Source organism: Mus musculus, chromosome 8 (genome assembly GCF_000001635.26).
Source record: "Mus musculus strain C57BL/6J chromosome 8, GRCm38.p6 C57BL/6J".
In the NCBI taxonomy this organism is placed as follows: Eukaryota; Metazoa; Chordata; class Mammalia; order Rodentia; family Muridae; genus Mus; species Mus musculus.
The window spans coordinates 112,466,017-112,484,613 of NC_000074.6; the positions used below are offsets into that span (position 1 = coordinate 112,466,017).

Sequence of the window (18,597 nt, forward strand, 5' to 3'; positions counted from 1 at the left end):
ACCCCATTTATTTCAACAGCATTTTCCTGTTTTTCATAATGTTTTTTTTGTTGTTGTAATTTGTTTGTTTTTGGTTTGTTTTTTGTTTTTGTTTTGTTTTGTTTTTAAAAGTCAGGACCTCAGTACATAGCCCAGGTTAGCTTTGAATATAATCTTCCTGCCTCAGGCTCCCAAGTGTTAGTATTCTAGGCACATGCCACCAATCCTGGCTGTGCTTTTAATATTAGGAAGATAAAGAGATGAGCTGCTGTCATCATAGGGTTCATGAAATTATTTGTTTGACCGTTTTTTTTCCCTTAAGGGGAGAGAGAGAGAGAGAGAGAGAGAGAGAGAGAGAGAGAGAGAGAGAGAGAGAGAGAGAGAGAGAGATGGCAGTTTGTTTATATTACAAGTTGTAGCTGTCTGTGTGTGTCACGTATGTGCAGGTGCATGCGCCCGTGCACGGAGGCCAACAGAGAGTTTTGGATGGTCTCCCTTTTCATCCTCTGCCTCGCTACTCTGAGGCAGGGGCTCTCCTGATATCAGGAGAGTCTGTGCCTTTTGTTTCATTTTGATTTAAATTAGGCTGACACCCACTAAGCTTCTGCAGTGAGTCTCAGATCCCATAGGGATCACACTTGGTTTGTTATTCGGTGTCTGGGACTTGAACTCAGGTACTTACCGTTGTGCAACAAGCCCTCTCTCTTTTTTAATGTATACATCTTATTTTATTTATCATTTCTCCTATCTATCTATCTATCTATCTATCTATCTATCTATCTATCTATCTATTCCATTTCACTTCCCCATTGCTGCCCCAACTCCCAGTCCCCTTCTCACACAATCCTTCATTCCATCCCTCCTCCCCTTCTCCCCTGAGAGGGCAACTCCTGGGTATTCCCCTGCTCTGGCACATTAAGTCTCTGCAGGGCTATGTGCATCCTCTCCCACCGATGCCAGATAAGGCAGCCCAGTTAGGGGAATGGATTCCACAGACAGGACACAGCTTTAGGGACAGCCTCTGCTTCAGTTGTTGGGGATCCACATGGAGACTGAGCTGTATATGTGTGTGTGTGTGTGTGTGTGTGTGTGTGTGTGTGTGTGTGTGTATGTGTGCGTGTGCCAAGGTCCTTAGTCCAGCCCATGTATACTCTTTGCTTGGAGGTTCAGTCTTTGAGAGCCCCTGAGGGTCGAGGCACGTTGACTCTGTTGGTCTTCCTGTGGAGTTTCTATTCCCTTCACAGCACTCAGTCCTTCCCCCAACTCTTCTGTAAGAGTCCTAAATCTCCATCCAATGTTTGACTGTGAGACTCTGCATCTGTTTCAGTCCACTGCTGGGTAGTGCCTCTCAGAGTTTTGACTGTGGGATGGCAATACTGCCCCTCACCTAATGTCCTGTGTTCCTGCTGGAGGCTCTATAAGTTCCCTCTCCCTACTGTCAGGTATTTCATCTAAGGTCCTTCTCTTTGAGTCCCGAGAGTCTCTCACCTCCCAGGTCTCTGATGTATTCTGGAGGGGGCAGGGGGAGGAGAGGGGAACCTGATCTGGTATTGGGTGAAGGAAAAGGACTGAAGCCCTGAGGACCAGCAGAAAGAATGGAAACAGGCAACCTTAGGAAATAGGATGTCCTCATTTTAAATGGCTGAGTAGTATCCATTGTGTAAATGAACCACATTTCCTGTATCTCTTCTTCCGTTGAGAACATCTGGGTTGTTTCCAGTTTCTGGTTATTATGAATAAGGCTGCTATGAACATCATGGAGCATGTGTCCTTGTGGGATGATGGAGCATCTTTTGGGTGTATGCCCAGGAGCAGTATAGCTGGGTCTTCAGGTAGAACTTTTTCCAAGTGTCTGAGAAACTGCCAGATTGATTTCTAGAGTGGTTGTACAAGTTTGGAGTCCCACCAGCAGCAAACATCCTTAACCATTGAGCCACCTCCCCAGCTCTAGATTATGTATTTTTGATGTGATAGTTTTATCATTAAATACTATAAAACATTATATTTATTTTTATACATTTTCTAGGTAATCATTCAGTTAATAAGTCACCTCCAGGTTTATTTGCATAGAAGCCGAGCAATGTATTGCCATGGCAATATGGTTAAACACTGACTAGTCGTCACTGTTTGGTCTGTATAAATTGGTAGATTGCTTAGATCATGTAGTGATTCGAAGTGTCTCTGTTTCCATAGTTACATTTTTACAAATAAGGATGGCATTAGTATCTAGGATATTCTTATTATAAAACTAAATATGTATGTAAAGTGTCTAGAGCCCAGCAAAAGATCCCCATGTATGCTTAGTAATAATTCTATTCCTTAACACCCCCGGTGCCTTTTCTATTTGCATTCTTCTAAAACTTGCTCTTTCTCTATATAATAATGCATCCATGTATGGATATAGGCATGTAATTTAGTTGTCGCATGTTCTTATTCCTGAACCCAAGGGAAGATGTCTTTTGTGTGCAATGATGGATGGACTGGGTGTGTGCACCATGGAAGGGTAAAGCTACAGAAGGTACAGTATAGTTGACTTGCCTGGTAGTTATTTTTCTGTCTCCATCTCCGTCTCTGTCTCTCTTTCATTCTCTTTTTCTCAGTCGAACTAAACTCTAAAATCTCATTAGTAGAAAATCTTAGGGCACACACTAGATAAATTGCATGGAAAGAGAGGATACTTAGACATTTGGGACAAGTGGCTTGGACATGACACTTAAAAACACCACCTTTCACGATATTTAATTTTATTTTAAATTAGCTTATTGAATACTAACTCTCCACACAGAATTCTCATACATATTTCATGTTGGCCCACTCTCTCCTGTCCTCTCCCCTCCCCTCCCTACCCTTTTGCCCCCAATATTTCCTTCTCTGCTTTGTCTTCCCCACATCCCCCATCTTTCAGGGGTACAGGACCCTGCCAAGCTTCCTGACCTTTCTCTGTTTACTCTTACCTGCACACACCTATCTATCACAGGCCAAAGACCCACATATCAAAGAGAACATATGATATTTGCCTTTCTGAGCCTGGGTGCAGTCACTTAATATAATATACAAACACCACCTTTAATACAGTGTATGTTTTGTGAAGAACTTGCGGAAATTGCTGGCTTGCCTTGAGGATACAGGAGACTGAGAAGTATTTTAGGAAGCCAGGATTTATATAAAGGATGAAAGAACAAACTCTCTGCGTTAGGAAAAAAAAATCACACTAAAAAAAAAAAAAAAAAAGCAGATTGAATGTTTTCAGTTCTTCCGTTAATTAACTATGTAATCTTAAGTCGGTTGCTTAATATAATGTCTCAGTCTCTTCATTAGTGAAACAGAGAAAGTAACGACTTTAATGTAATTTTAAAAAAATCACTATATTTAAATAATACGTTCGGTCCCTAGAGAAGCCAGAAGCTTGATATATGCTGGTACTATTTTCCTTTTTTAAAATTCTTCTATCTTTTATGGAGTCAAGGTGCACACAATACAGGGAACCCTTGCTGTGTTATATATTATAGGCACAAATGAAGAAATAATGCAACAGTAAGCTATTAATAGAATTTTGATTCCAACTGAAATAGAGGCCACCGCATAAACATCAGAAGGCAGAAGCTAGGGAAATGATTGCTATAGAGTTGTAGGCCTGATTTTAGTTTATGGGATTTTTTTAAAAAGATTCAAAATGTAGAATCATTTGTAAAACTATCAGTGTCTGAAAATTAAAGAAAAATATCAGTTGAAATATTTTTCCATAGAAAAGCAATTTCTCTAATACAGCACCCGGAGCCCATTCTTCCGAGGAACACTTCTGTTAAGGGGGAGACACTTCTCCAGCTATGAGTAATGCTCATACAAACAGTTTTCCAAATGACAATTGCTTTGAACGTATGGTTTCTGAAAATTATTTTCTACCCAGAGTATGCTTGTTTACGTAGTTATAAGCAATTTCCTAAAGCGAAAAGAAAACAAGAAAACTCAGTGATTTTTAAATCTCTTATATCTCAGGAAGGTTGTGTTTACAAGTTTTCATGAATTTTTTTCCCTCTTTGGTAAAATTATTCTTTTTGTTTTGTTTTTAAAATTGTTCAACCATTTTCCTCTTCAGCTGTATTTGGGATCAAATTTTCAAGTTGTTATACATTAATGTATACAATGTGTGTGTGTAGTATGTGTACATGTGTGCATCGTATTTATGCTGTGCACTCCTGTGTGGGGGCCACAGTAGAATACCCAGAATCCCATTCTGCCACTCTGTACTTCATCCCTTTGAGAGATGATCTCTCCTTGAACCTGAAGCTAGGCTGGCAGCCATCAACACCCAATGATCCTCCTGCCTCTACCCACTGACATCACCGAGGTTATAAGGCACGCATGGGCCTGGCTTTTTATGTCCCTGCTGGGGATTTGTACTCAGGTCCTCAGGTCCATGCATCAGGTCCTTTTACCCACTGGACCATCTCCTCAGCTCCCAATATGATGCTTATCTATAGCTAGATGATGCAGTGCTGAAATCAAACTCACTTACACATCAATCACAGGTTGTTCTTAATATTCCACGGGGGAGAACATTTACTTACTTAGGAATTTGCAAGAGAATATTATGTCATCATTGACCATTGTATGGTGTGCATCCAGAATTCATCCATCTGGTTTAAGTTGACCTCTGACCCTTTGATTGTCATTTTTCTGTCACCCTTTACCAGCTCCTCTGGCAGACCCCAGTAATCATCTGCTCTCTCTCTCTCTCTCTCTCTCTCTCTCTCTCTCTCTCTCTCTCTCTCTCTTCTTAGACTGATCATGCATCTCTGCTATTGTGAGCTCTCTTGTGGTGAACCTGGGAAGGCTGATATCTTGGTGACATACTGACTTTATTTTCTCTGGGAAATGAAAACTAGGAACTGTTGGGTCACAAAATCGTTCTGGTTTAATTGGTTGAGAAACCTCCATACTTGTTCCAACAAGGATTGCACCAATTTGCGTTTCTTCCTCAGTGTGCAAGAGTTTCTTCTCTTTATCTCAGTTTTTGCCAACACCTACCTTTCATTGTTTTGATCATAATCCTTCTTTGGGGCTGGTGAGATGGCTCAGCCCTTAAAGGGGCTTGCCACAAAGTCCGACGACCTGAGTTTGATCCTCAGGACCCGTGTGGTGAAAAGAAAGAAGCAATTCCAAATTGTGACCTCCTTGGGTGTGCAGGGGCATGCATATGTCCCCTGAAACACAAATAAATAAATGGAATAAAACCCCAAAGACCAACCCCTCTGTCAGGTTCATGATGATGCCACACTGTGGTTTGAATTTCTCTTCCTTCAACGTGGCGGGAATTAACTTTTTCCCTTCAAAATCCTGTTTGTCATTTATTTGCTTTCTTTTGAGAAATATCTATTAAGGCCCATGCTCATTTAAAAATTAAGGTTATGATCTATGGCGACTTTTATGTTGCTTGGGTTCCTTATGTGTTTAAGTGTTAACTACTTGTAAAATAAATGTTTTGCCAGTACCTTCTCTCAGTCTATAGCTTGTCTCCTCTTGGTGAAATTCCCTCCCCCCCCCTTTTTTTAAAAATTAATTGGTAAATCTTTTCTAGGAAAAAAAAATCCCTTAGATTTAAATTGCACATGACTACACTTTTACCAAGAACCAACTGAACCACAACTGAGAGATTTCAGACTTCAGGGCTACTTTTCTCATGAGCAACAGTTCATTCATCAGGCCTCCCTGTTCCTTACTAAGTGGGATGAGCGCCCAGCCTGTGAACGAGAGCAGTGTATCAGAGCAGATGGGGCCCAGTGGAGCAACCCAGATGAGTGGTGGAGGGGCTGGAGCTGGTGTTTGGCAGTTTAGAGCACTGGCTGCTCTCACCGAGGATCCCAGTTAAGTTCTCAGCACCCATGAGGCAGCTCACAACTCTCTGTAACACCAGGCCCAGGGCATCCACCGCTCCTTTCTGGACTCCATGTGCACTGCAGGTAAACAAGCACAGATATCCATGCAGGTAAACTACTCATATTTGTAAGATAAAGAAAATAAATCTTCAAAAAGAGAATAGTCTAAAAACAATAGACCGATTTAGTGCACTTAAGAATCGAGGAAACATTGGAATTTAATCCAAACAGACACAAAAGTATAGAAAATTGGCAAACTTACCAAAAAGCTGTTTCCTGAAGTGGTTAGTTTATTTTAACTCTGCTTGCCAATTCAAGGATTTAGCCCCATCAGCTTTTGCTTTGTACATTTTCTCTGAGACATTGAAATGGGGTCTTCTAAATTCCACCCAAAAATATAAAGCCTGTGAATACAAAAAAGCACAAAAATTTCACTGAGAAATATGAGTTTATATTTATCATGTTATGTGATTTGTATATTTTATACAGTAAGTATTTTAGAGAAGTACATTATAGATTGTGTTTCTTATTATGATATGGTCTAGGTATTGAAGTATAATTATGCAAGAAATTAAAATGTTTTCCTAGACAAATAGCCAATGGAGAAAACTATTTATTGAAGACCATGGTCTTAAGCACTATGACAAAAATTTTTCTCAAGTAGTAGACCGTTTGCTGTTACTTTCTTTTTGATGTGTTATGTGTTTAATTGGAACCACTTTAATAGGGTATTCCGTTGAGTTTTAATAAACATGCACTAAAAATATAAAATGATACAGTTTATCAAAATTGAAAACAAAATGGCTTACCCAAATTGATTACAGGGAGAATGTTATGACATCCTTATACTTAGTAAGAGAGTACATGTTTAAAAACTGCCAAGAAAAGTTTAGGGATATATAATTTTATCTAACAATTCTAGTAAACATTTGAGGATGGTTTAATACTAATTTATATTCTTTTTTTTTTTTGGAAACAGAAGTATTCTCTGGCCTCTTTTTTGAAACTACCGTAACCCCAATGCAAAACCAAAAAGAAACAGACATGTATCAAAATGAAGATTAATACCAACTTCTTCTGTGAACATGGACACAAGTGCCCATGAAGAAACGTTAGAAGATTAAATGTAGCAGTACCTATGAAAGGGTACCATGTCAGGTCCAAGAGGACTATGTATGGATGAATGAATTAATAAGAGGTAATTTTAACATTAAAAAATATTCAAATTTCAAAAGCAGCAGGCCCAGTGAGATAGATAAGTGGCTACAAGCATTTTGTTGCTACGCCTAAAGTCCCTGTGGGAGCCTTCAGACCCCACACGGTGGGAGGAGAGAGGTGAGTCCTGCCACCTCTCCTCTGACCTCCACATGTGCACCATGCAGCCATGCTAACTTCCTTTAAAGTTAAAGAAAACCACACAAGACTGTCTATGCTACAATGGTGTATGGGCCATGCATAACGGCTGTAAGGCTTCTTCATGGTTGATTGTACAAATTTGGGAAGGAGGCTGTAGCATCTCTAGGAGGTAGAATCCAGCTGTAGGAAGTAGAAATGACCCTCTACAGACAACGGATGTGGGAAATCCCACAAGGTCCCACACAGTCTTAGTTACTCTTCTATTGCTATGAAGAGACACCGTGACCAAGGCAACTTATAAAATAAAGCACTTAATTGGAGGCTTGCTTACAGTATCAGAGGGATAGTCCTTTATCATGGTGGCTGAGGAGCAGCAGGTAGGCAGAGATGGTGCTGGAGCAGCAGCTGAGAGCACACCTTTATCTGTGAGATAGAGACACAGATGAGAGAGACAGAGAGAGACAGAGACAGAGAGACAGACAGATACACACACAGAGACAGAGAGACAGACACACACAGAGATAGACAGATAGACACACACACACACACACACACACAGAGAGAGAGAGAGAGAGAGAGAGACTGAACCTGCCATAGGCTTTCGAATTCTCAAAGCTCACTCCCATCAAGGCCACACCTCCTAATCTTTCCCAAACAGTTCCATTAAGTGGGGGTGGGGGAGGGGGACACAAAATTCAAATGAGCCTGGAGGCAGGGCATTCCCATTGACACCATCACACACCCCTGGACGAATTATGCAATTATGGCTGCTGAAAGAAGGAAAAGCTGTGTTTGTGGATGAGCCCCCTGATAGGTTCCTGAATCCCAAACAGTCAGACCTAAACACATATACTTATGCGCCACACTAAATGGACTCACCAGGTTTATACTAACAATTAAAAAGTCATAGGGTAGAGAGGGAGTATGGGGAGATGGGCTTGGGAGACGACCTTGGAGGGCAAGAATTTTGGGGTGGGAATGATGTAAATACAGTACTTATGTGTGAACCAAGCTAGGAATAACAAATGCCTTAGAAAACAAGCTTTGTAAAGCTTTTTATCGATTCTTTGTTAATTTCATATCATACACCACAATACACCCCAATCCCATTCATCTCCCCATTGCTTCATAGCCACCCTTTGCCTTTGCAACCTCCCCCACCATAAAGAAGCAAAAGAAAAAAAAAATCACACCGTGGAAGCTGGTGTGTGTCACGTATGTGTCACACAGGATGCCCTTTTGTCCTAACAGTTTTATTTACAAATGTTAATTGTGATGAGTCATTGGTCTGGTTTGGAGCCCCTAGCTTCTGTACAACTATTAGTGCTCAATCTTCACCAGGACATCTCTTAAAGAAAGAAAAATCAGACTTTTAACCTGGCCCTTGTTTGTGGTTTTCCTCTCTGCTCCCTGGTCCACTGTGAGGTGAGCAGCCATTGTCTATCTCAGGCTCTTGCCAGCCTGGGGTTCTTCCGAAGGAAATGTGCTGCACACCCATAGGCTAACCCTTCTGAAACTGGAAGCCAAAATAAGCCTCTTCTCCCTTAAGCTGTTTTCATTGAAGATTTTGGTTCCAGTGAGGAAAAACTAACTGATAACAAATGCCAGTTTTAGAAGTGTTGAAAACTCTATAGATGTTATTTAAGGAAAAGTATATGGCTGAAAACTGTGTTAAGAATTAGGGATCTGGTAAATAATAGGCAGTAGTCATCTCGTTTAGAATTTAGGGAATGGGCTAAGAAGAAACACACAGTTAATGCAGTGATTTTGTTAGCCCTGTATTTATATTTGTGTGGTATGATCCTGTGTGGTAAGGCAATTGTGGCTACAATTACAAACTGCATTGTTTTGTGTGTATCAACTATGTAACATCTTAAAATTCTGGGAAAAGAAATAAGGGCAAATAAATAAACTCATATTTTTTTTAACCAAACAAATTCAGAAGTAAAACAAAAATTAGTCTGCATACTCTTTCAATCTGTTGTTACTAAATTCAGTATCAACTTAAAACCCTACATGTATTTGGTATTAAAGGGAAGTGTGTTTTCTGAGCTGGGCTGAGAGCTGTGTTGCTGGATGAGTGGTTTTTAAGCTAAGAAAATTGTTACTGGAAGAGATATAAATTCCATATCCTTGGAAATGCTACTTACCCATAAATATTTGAGGAATTTGGTTTTATGTGAGGCTAGCATCATTGGTTGGCTATTTCACGAAAAAGAAGTCCATTCGAAGGCACCCCAGCAATAACTCTTCTGTTCAATTCTGGAACGTAATTTTCAGGGGAAGAGCATCCCAGCTAGCAGATGAAACATCTGGGATGATGTTCTGGTGGACAAGTAGATGCTATTTTGGATATTAAAGATAAGAAATTATAAACATTAGGGGCTGAAGAAATGGCTCAGTGGTTAATAACACTCACCTGCTTCTCTCACAGAGAACCCAAGTTCTGTTCCCAGCACCCACATCTTTGAAGATGTCCTCTTCTGACCTCTGCACGCACGCACGCACGCACGCACGCACGCACGCACGCACGCACGCACGCACGCACACATACATCTGTCTCTCTAGCCCCAAACTTTAGAATCCGTTGACAAGGAATGTTTTGTATTAAGGATCTAGCTCACTTTCTCACAGGATGGTCTCTGACAATCTACCACAGTTTAACATTCTCTCATTGGAACACTACGTCTGTTTTTAGTCTTGGCGAACGAAGTTGCCGTGAACGGGTGTCTATGTTTCCGTGTAGCCTCTCTTCCTTCAAAATCCCAAGGCTAACGTCTATGCTTCTGTCATGCTTGTTTCATTATTAGTTTTCAATTTCAATTTAAACCTGGTAGGGAAATATCATTAATTTAATTGAATGTTTTCGATAAAACATAATTGGAATCACCTTTTAGAGCTAATTTTTAGATTTGTCCATGAAATAAAATCAAACGTTATTTTGTGATTAAAAACACCTGGGAACCGAGACGAGGGGATTCTAAAAACAGTCTTTGCCTTTCCAAACATCCTGAAACATTTTCTCGGTTTTCTTCTAGTGTTCTTGTAGTTTTAGTTTTATTTGTAGGCCTTCCTTAATATTTCTTTAGATTGATTTATTATTGTTTTACCCAAAGTGGTATTTTACCTGAATGTATATGCAACACATTCATGAAGTATACTTAGAAACCAGAAGTTGGTGTTCGAGCTCCTAGACTTTAGGGATGGTTGTGATCCATATGTACATTCAGGACTACAACTTTGGCAGCCAGTGCTCTCAACCACTGAGTTATAGCTCCAGTCCCTGTAGGTCTTCATATTGAGCTGATATTTATATCTAATGAGATGCATGATTCTACTTTCATACTCCATGTGACTATCTGGTTCTCCCAGTGTGGTTTATTGGGAAGCCTCTTTTTTGGCTCCTTTATCAAACATCAGTTGCTTATTAAGAGTCTGAGAACAGGACCTGTGTGAGGAAGAAGGTTGGCCAAGTCATACAATGTTTCAGGCAAAGGGCAGATGTTCATGTCAGCAGTGGAATGTAAGTAACACAATGTCATATATCTCTCAATTGAAGATTTTAAAGGAACTCACCGTAAAGAAATAGGGGAAGTTCAAGATGATGGATATATTATCCTAGCTTGATCATTACTACACACAGACATACATACACAAACATGTTAACACATACAGATACAACAAAACATCTCAGAGTACCTAGTAAATATGCACAAACACGATGTTTCTATAACAAATAAAATTAAAAAGGAAACAGAGGCTGGAGAGATGGTTCAACTGGAGAAGTGTTTGCTGTGCATGGGGACCTGAGTTTAATTTCAAGAACCTGCATAAAATAACCAAGTGTTGGGGGCATGCAGTGGCATGGTGATTCTAGTGCTAGGGAGGTGGGGACTGGAAGATCCATAGAGCTTGCTGACCTGCCATGCTAGTCTACTTGGTGGGTTCCAGGCCAATGAGAGACCATGTCTCACAATGGAATCAAATAGAACCGAATAAACATTTTAAAAAAGACTATAGATGACACTTGAAGAGGAGCAGCACCTTGCTCTCTGATCTCTACACACACTCATATACATACACACACTCGTGTACACACACATGCACATATACATGCATTTATATGATGCACATATGCACATATACACATGCACACACATAAATATATGTCTGCATACATGTGCATGTACACACATATGTGCACACATACATGCACATACATACACTTACACAGATGCATATATACAAACATACAAACATGCACATACACATACACACATATACACTTGCACACACATCCACACACATGGACAGACATACACATATGCATCTACACACAAATGAACACACACACATAAATGCCCATGGAGTTACATAAGCATATACATACACATTTATACCCCCCATACAAATGAATATGTGCACAAACACATATACTCACAAACACACACAGAAGGAATCAAAACTAGGGGAGTTGCGGGGTTCTCTGAGTTAATTTAAAATAAAATGCCCAGTCTTACAGGTAGGTGCCGACTCTGAGCAGCTGGCTCAGAGGGAACTAGGGAAGCCTTACAGTTCACCCTGGCACCTACCTCTCATCACTCTTATCTTCCCTCTTTTCTTGCAGGAGGTAAACACAGAGTTCATGCAAGGCTGAGTGGTAAACTAATATTCCCTGCATTGGGGGCCAGAAAGGATCATTTGGACCCCTCGATGCTATCATAAAAACAAATGTTTTAAGTGCCAGATAAATGTGACTGTGGATCTCTTTTAGAACTGCTTTTTCAGATGTTTTCAATGCTAGAGAACGATGATGAAGAACCCAGTCCTCTTTGTTCAGCTAAGCAGCGAGACCCCACTGAAGCAAAAGTCACGGTGCTGTATGCAGAGACTGATGGGGGATGATGCACCTGCAACTTGAAGGATGGAGAGGCTCTGCTTTAGGGCTGTTCTTTGTGTGGTTAGTAAGGTGCCTGACTGAAAACAACTTGCATCAGATGAAAGGATATAGCTGGCCTCAAAAAAGAAACCCCAACAGATGCACTGTATACTTTTTTAAAAAAGAAAATAAAGACCACACAAGGCACATAATACCCACTTGCTTTTTAAGATGACTCCATCCCTGTGAACAAGTGAAAGGCCTCTTACTTCAGAGAATTGCTAGACTGCACATGTGATGGGAACTTGGGCAGATAGAAAACAGACCAGCCATGTACCACTCTCCCTTCTGCTTTTTAGAGGAGGTGACTCGTAGTCCTCGGCCCTGTCTGTGTGTTCAGAGTGGAGGTCATACAATGCCCTTCAGAAGTGGGGATGGTTGGGCCTCTGTGTTAAGGTCATTTAAACCACAAAAATCCCCAGTTATTCCTCTCTTTCTCTGCAAATTAAACACACTCCCCGTCGTGTTGTAATGGGTTTCAGTCCTTTGTAATTAAAGATCCAACTGTTCACCTTCTAAACCAAGGGCTTTTTAGCACATCGTTGCTTCATTTATCTCTGGGGAGAGACACTGATCCACCCGTTTGCTGTCGCAGTGACGCAGCCCTCCGTGTCTGGCTGGCAGTAACGTGGTAATAAAAGCGAACACTACACATTCTGCAGGAGATCCATTACCTAAACTCTCTAATGAGCTTTGCTTCTCAAGAGTTTTTCAGTAGAAGAAAAAAAGAGAAAGATTTACAACAGAGAAGATCCCAAAGTAAGGTGGCTATCTCTTGAGAGTGATTGAAATATTTTTTCTCCTTCCTTATGACTGAACATTAATTTTTCCTTGGCCTTCAATACCTGAAATTCATTTCTTGCTTGCTTTCCTCTCTTTCACGTATAAGTTGACTTCACAACAAACACTTCTTTTTTTTCATGTCCTTATTCTGAAGTTTTCTGAAAGCAGAGCCTGAGGCAGAGAGTACGGGTGCTGATTCCAACAGAAGCATAAGCCAGGCCAGAGGGAAGGAAGCAGAGAAGTTCAAGAAAAGGAGCAAACGGGACATACCTACTGGCTGAACATGTCTGCCCTACCAGCTCAACCTGTTCACCCAACTGGCTGAACATCCAGACAATCAGAGATGGGATCTACTGGCTGAACATTCTCCCCTGCCACCCCGCCTCCCCAGCACTGTTAAGTTGGGTTTTAGCATGAAGTAACTAACAAACAATCACACTCAGCACACACAACTGTACCCCAAGCTTCCCTCATTTCCCACCTCTCTCCCTTTGGGCTTCCACATGTTTCTGTTGGAAACAAGCATGGCTCAAGCAGAAGCAAAGGTGTTAGGGCATCTTTCAAGTTCCTCCAGAGCTGGTTGTTACCATGGACTCGGGGATGAAAGACATTTGCAGCCTAGGGGATCTGAAGAGATGATAGAGGTGTGTATAGTTGTTGGTACCTATCAACTGTTGGTCTGTGCCGAGTGTCTTAGTTACAGTTTTACTGCTGTGAACAGAGACCATGACCAAGACAACTCTTATAAGGACAACATTCAATTGGGGCTGGCTTATAGGTTCAGAGCTTCAGTCCATTATCATCAAGGCAGGAGCATGGCAGCATCCAGGTAGGCATGGTGCCAGAGAAGCTGAGAGTTCTATCTCTTCATCTGAAGGCTGCTAGCAGAATACTTATTTCCAGGCTGTTAGCAGTAAGATCTTAAAGCTCACACCCACAGTGACACACCTACTCCAACAAGGCCACCCCTACTCCAACAAGGCCACACCTATTCTATCAAGGCCACACCTCCAAATAGTGCAACTCCCTGGGCCAGGCATATACAAACCATCACAGGGAGCTAGCAAAATTCAGCCTTGCAACAAGAGGCGATTTGCAATAGGCTGGTGATCATGGTCTTGACATTATATTTGTCTTGTCTCAGGAATCATTAGTTCAACTCTCTCCAAGGAACCTGAAGCTAGAATGTATATAGGCCCTTTTGTATTTCCCAACGAGGCATGAAGCTTTTCAAAGAACCCATACACACATAACTTCTTGTTGTTTATTCTGAAACATTCTCAACACTTATAGCTCTGGTTGGCTGGGAGCCTGAGCCAATCCTCATGCCCCAGGGTCCCAAGTGTCAGGATTACAGGCCACTGCACGTAGCCTCAATATATCTTTATTATTATTATTATTATTATTACTTTTATGTTTTTATAGTCCAGCCACTGCCCCTCTCCAGGTACCCCCTTCCACAGTTCCTCATCCAATTCCTAGTCCTCATTGTCTACAAGAGGATGTCTTCCCCTTACCCGTGCCAGGCACCACTCCTTGGGGCCTCAAGTTTCTAGAGGGTTAGGCACATCTTTTCCCACTGAGACCAGACCAGGCAGCCCTCTGCTTGTATGTGTTGAGGGCCTCAGACTAGCTCATGTATGGTACCTGGTTGGTAGCTCAGTGTCTGAGAGATCTCAGGGGTCCAGGTCAGTTGAGACTGCTAGTCTTTCTATAGGGTTTCCCTCCTCCTCAACTTCTTCCAGCCTTTTCCAAATTCAACTACAGGGGTCCCTGACTTCAGTCTAATCATTGGGTGTAAGTATCTGCATCTGTCTCAGTCAGCTGCTTGTTAGGCCTCTTGGAGGACATCCATGCTCGGCTCCTGTCTGTAAGCATACCATAGCATCAATAATAGTGTCAGGTCTTGGAGTCTCCCCTTGAGATAGATCCTAATGTCATAAAATAATATAAAAGTTACTATGTAAAGAAGAAATCTGTAAGATATAGTGTTTCTAAGTACAATGAGCGGGTGAATGTCCTTGTTAAAAGATATATTGCTGGTGGGATTACAAACTGGTACAACCACGCTGAAGCTTTGTCCTTAGCTTGTCACTGGACCCCCTTTCCCTCATTCTCTTCTCCATTTTTGTCCCTTCAGTTCTCTTAGTCAGGGACAATTCTGGGTCAGTGTTTTTGACTGTGGGATGGCAACCCCATCCCTCTACTTGATGCCCTGCCTTTTAACCAGAGGTGAATTCTCCAAGTTGGGCATTTCATCTAATGTCCCTCCCTTTGGGTCCTGAGAGTCTCACACCTCCCAGGTCTCTGCTACTTTCTAGAGAGTCTCCCCACCTCCTGCCCCCCGAGGTTGCATATTTCCATTCATTCTGCTGGCCCTCAGGGCTTCTCTCCTGTCTCCCCCAGTTCCTGATCATATTCCCCTTTACCCCTTCTTTTCCATTCTTCCACCCAGATTCCTCTCTCCCTCTGCCCCAGGATTATTTTCTCCCTCCCAAGTGGGATTGAAGCATCCTCACTTGGACCCTTAGGCTTTTTACGTTTCTTAAGTTCTGTGGATTGTATTCTAGGTATTCTGTACTTTTTTTTTTGCATATATCCACTTATTAGTGAGTACATACCATGCGTGTCCTTTTGGGTCGAAATTACCTCACTCAGGATGATATTTTCTAGTTTCACCCATTTGCCTTCAAAACAAATGATGTCCTCATTCTTAATAGCCGAATAGTGTTCCACTGTGTAAATAAACCACATTTTCTGTATCCATTCTTCATTTGTGGGACAACTGGGTTGTTTCCAGCTTCTAACTATTAAAAATAAGGCCACTAGAAACACAATGGAGCACATGTCCTTGTGGTATGGTGGGATATCTTTTGGGTTTATGCCCAAGAGTGGAGTAGCTGGATCTGCAGTTAGATATATTTCCAATTTTCTGAGGAACCTCCAGATTGATTTCCAGAGTGATTGTACCAGTTTGTAATTCCACCAGCAATATATCTTTTAACAAGGACATTCACCTGTTAATTGTACTTAGAAACACTATATCTTACAAATTTCTTCTTTATATAGTAACTTTTATATTATTTTATGACATTAGTTGATACTTCACAATTAATAAAATTTGGTTTTGATTTCTGATATCTTAGAATCATTGGAAAGATCTATACTTTTAAAAAGCGACTTAGTTTCTTTTTAAGTATGTGTGTGCACACTTGAAAGTATATGCAAGTGTGAGTGCAGTTACTATTTAAGTCCAGAAGATGGTGCCAGAGTCTCTTGAGCTGGAGTCACAGGAGCTGTGAGTCACAGGATGTGGGTGATGGGAGTCAGACACGGGTCCTTTTGAAAGAGCAGCATGGGCTCTTAACTCCTGACCTGACTTTCTACCTACAAAAAGATCTACTGTTAATAATGGCCCTTTCAATGTAGGAATCGCTAGAGATTTAATTTCAGGGGCTCAGTCTATTCTAGTTCAAAGACATGGAGAGGTGTTCTGGTACAGGAGCTTGAAGGCACATCCTAGAACTCAGATAATGGCCATCTGTGCTTTTCTGTTCTGAAATGTGATAAAGAATAGTTCACTAAGAACACTGAGCTGCTCTGGGTGAGCAGAAGGTTCTGTGCAATCACTCAAGCAAGTAAAAACAGCATTACAGAGTGTTATCTTTATTAGGCTTCACCGGGCTTTGGCTTTTGACTTTCAATGGGAGAAGGTTATAGACTGGATCTTAGAACATAGTCAGCTGTTAATATTGTGTGTGTGTGTGTGTGTGCATGCTTGGGTATATGCACATTTGTATGTGTATATGTGTGCATGTGTATATAGTATGCATGCTTGGCTGTGTGTACATTTGCATGTGTGTGTATGATGTGTGTGTATAGTATACATGCATGATTGTATGCACATTTCCATGTATATGTGTGTGTGGTATGCATACAAATATGTATGCACATTTGCATGTGTGTGTATGAGTGTAGTACGTATGCATGGGTATATGCACACTTGCATGTGCGTGTGTTTGTGCACATGTGTATGTTGAAGCTGCAGGTTGATGTGGTGCTGTTCCACAACCATTCTCTATCTTCAACTTTGAGGCATGGTCTCTCTATTGAACACAAAGTTTGCCCACATGGCTCCCTGCTAGACCACTTGCTTCAGGGAACACCTGTCCTTGTCATCAGAACACTGGAATTATAGGCAGGCTGCCATGCCTGTTCAGGATTTACATGGTTCCTAGGGATCCAACTCTTATTGCTTGTGGGGACAATACTTCATCCACTGGAGTACTTCCATAGACCTATATTGTTTTCCTACGACAAATTTTGGCTATGCTGTCCAGGTTTGCTCTGAACTTTCAGTCCTTCTGTCTCTGCTTTAACAGTCCTGGATACACAGGTATGCGCCACCATGCATGGCTTAGCTGCGACTTTTCCAAGATGCAATCAAATCAATGTTACCAGAAAGATATTTATTTGTATTCTAGAAGAAGATGCAGCCAAAAAATTTGCATTTTTCTCTCAGTCAATTTTTAACAATTATTTTCAATAAAATGTAGCAATACCTTTAGTTAAATTTTTGTGTGAGTTTTTTTTTTCTTTTTCAGAATATCTTTTTGTTGCTTTAAGGATGTGCAAAGATGGGCTGGGGAGGCGGCCTAAGCCACAGCAGCAGCGGTCGCCATCTTGGTCCGGGACCCGCCGAACTTAGGAAATTAGTCTGAACAGGTGAGAGGGTGCGCCAGAGAACCTGACAGCTTCTGGAACAGGCGGAAGCACAGAGGCGCTGAGGCAGCACCCTGTGTGGGCCGGGGACAGCCGGCCACCTTCCGGACCAGAGGACAGGTGCCCGCCCGGCTGGGGAGGCGACCTAAGCCACAGCAGCAGCGGTCGCCATCTTGGTCCGGGACCCGCCGAACTTAGGAAATTAGTCTGAACAGGTGAGAGGGTGCGCCAGAGAACCTGACAGCTTCTGGAACAGGCGGAAGCACAGAGGCGCTGAGGCAGCACCCTTTGTGGGCCGGGGACAGCCAGCCACCGTCCGGACCGGAGGACAGGTGCCCGCCCGGCTGGGGAGGCGGCCTAAGCCACAGCAGCAGCGGTCGCCATCTTGGTCCGAGACCCGCCGAACTTAGGAAATTAGTCTGAACAGGTGAGAGGGTGCGCCAGAGAACCTGACAGCTTCTGGAACAGGCAGAAGCACAGAGGCGCTGAGGCAGCACCCTGTGTGGGCCGGGGACAGCCGGCCACCTTCCGGACCGGAGGACAGGTGCCCACCCGGCTGGGGAGGCGGCCTAAGCCACAGCAGCAGCGGTCGCCATCTTGGTCCCGGGACTCCAAGGAACTTAGGAATTTAGTCTGCTTAGGTGAGAGTCTGTACCACCTGGGAACTGCCAAAGCAACACAGTGTCTGAGAAAGGTCCTGTTTTGGGCCTTCTTCTTCGGCCAGGAGGAGGTCCAAATACAAGATATCTGCGCACCTTCCCTGTAAGAGAGCTTGCCAGCAGAGAGTGCTCTGAGCACTGAAACTCAGAGGAGAGAATCTGTCTCCCAGGTCTGCTGATAGACGGTAACAGAATCACCAGAAGAACAATCTCTAAACAGAGTCAACTATAACTACTAACTCCAGAGATTACCAGATGGCGAAAGGTAAACGGAGGAATCTTA

The 18,597-nt window shown here is 42.2% G+C and overlaps 1 long non-coding RNA gene across 1 annotated transcript; it reads right to left on the bottom strand.

Moving 5' to 3' along the window:
• Positions 1–6,105: 6,105 nt before the first annotated feature.
• On the bottom strand, positions 6,106–9,490 carry Gm39254. The gene is made up of 3 exons (XR_879204.1): positions 9,362–9,490; positions 7,543–7,634; positions 6,106–6,259 (listed from the first exon to the last, which is right to left on the bottom strand). It is a non-coding gene; the product is annotated as a predicted gene, 39254 (long non-coding RNA).
• Positions 9,491–18,597: the final 9,107 nt, after the last annotated feature.